The sequence below is a fragment of the Bidens hawaiensis genome, unplaced genomic scaffold (assembly GCF_021521415.1).
Source record: "Bidens hawaiensis isolate Kalapana, Puna unplaced genomic scaffold, B.hawaiensis_p1.1 tig00027390_1, whole genome shotgun sequence".
In the NCBI taxonomy this organism is placed as follows: domain Eukaryota; kingdom Viridiplantae; phylum Streptophyta; class Magnoliopsida; order Asterales; family Asteraceae; genus Bidens; species Bidens hawaiensis.
In genome coordinates, this window is record NW_027494440.1 from 202640 (window position 1) to 204062 (window position 1423).

The window sequence follows — 1423 nt, forward strand, 5'->3', positions numbered from 1 at the left end:
GACCATTGACGGTCAAAGGCTGAATGTTAGGAGATATTAATTACCTAAATTATGTTATAAGTATTTCATTTCTGTTTTAGTTTTCAATGCCTGGTTTTATTTTTGATTATCAAGTTCTTGTAATTGGAGACTTACCATCTCGAATTGGTTAAATCGGAGACTAGCCCCTCTCGAATCGGGCCAACTATCTTCTTATTTCAATAAAATACATTTTTTAGTTTTTTGGATTCTATCATTTGGTTCCATTGTCGAGAAACATTAAAGGCACGATGGCACAAACTGGGGGTAGCGGTGGTAGCAGTCTTACGTCGGATCAAATCGCCACTCAATTGGCAGCCATCGCCGCCAAGCTCGACACCATACTCTCACGATTGAGGGGTGACGTTGCAGAAATCAAGTCCCAGATGATAAGAGATGGCAACTATTGTGAAACAGCAGATAAGGATCGAAAGAACATGGGGGCGAAGGACAGTTTAATGGGCGACAAAAGAAGCGAGATGGTCAACTCTTATAACCAAAAAAATCATCATCAGATTTTGGAAATTAAATCTGATGAACCTAATGCCATAAGTTTGACCCTTGAATCTGAGTCCAAAGTTGGCCATGCAAAGCCCAACAGAAAACCAATAGCAACACCTGCCTTCAAACCTAACTTATCGGTTGTTACTCAGTCATCGCAATCCACTCCTAAAATCCTTCCACGTGTATCTGATTATGTGAAGAACAGGCGATTCCTAACATGCAAACTGTTGGAATCAAGGAAAGAGGAAAAGAATACCGCTGAACAACCAACTGCAATTACAGGGGACATGCATGATCCTAGTCACCTAAATGGCGGTTCGCTCCAGTGGGGTGTAGATACAAAAGTCAAGGAAATCGCAGGGCCTTCACAATCTGCTCTGGCTTATGGATGGATATATGAAGCAGTTCAGCCTATAATTGAATGGTATCTTCCTTTCTTTTCGACTTGAGGACAAGTCGTGTCTCCGGGTCGGAAGTATTGATAAGACTCCACCTTATCAGCGGGTCAACCCATCTGGGTCCAAAAGGTCTTGGGTCACTTACCTTGACCCAGTCAACCAGGAGCAAAGGTTTAGGGCTGAATTAGTGGGGGGTTGATTGTTGACCATTGACGGTCAAAGGCTGAATGTTAGGAGATATTAATTACCTAAATTATGTTATAAGTATTTCATTTCTGTTTTAGTTTTCAATGCCTGGTTTTATTTTTGATTATCAAGTTCTTCTTGTAATTGGAGACTTACCATCTCGAATTGGTTAAATCGGAGACTAGCCCCTCTCGAATCGGGCCAACTATCTTCTTATTTCAATAAAATATATTTTTTAGCGTTTTGGGTTCTATCAATAACCTACCAAGTACCAAGTCAACAGCCCATGTACCCATATCAAGAAATCTTCCCAGAAG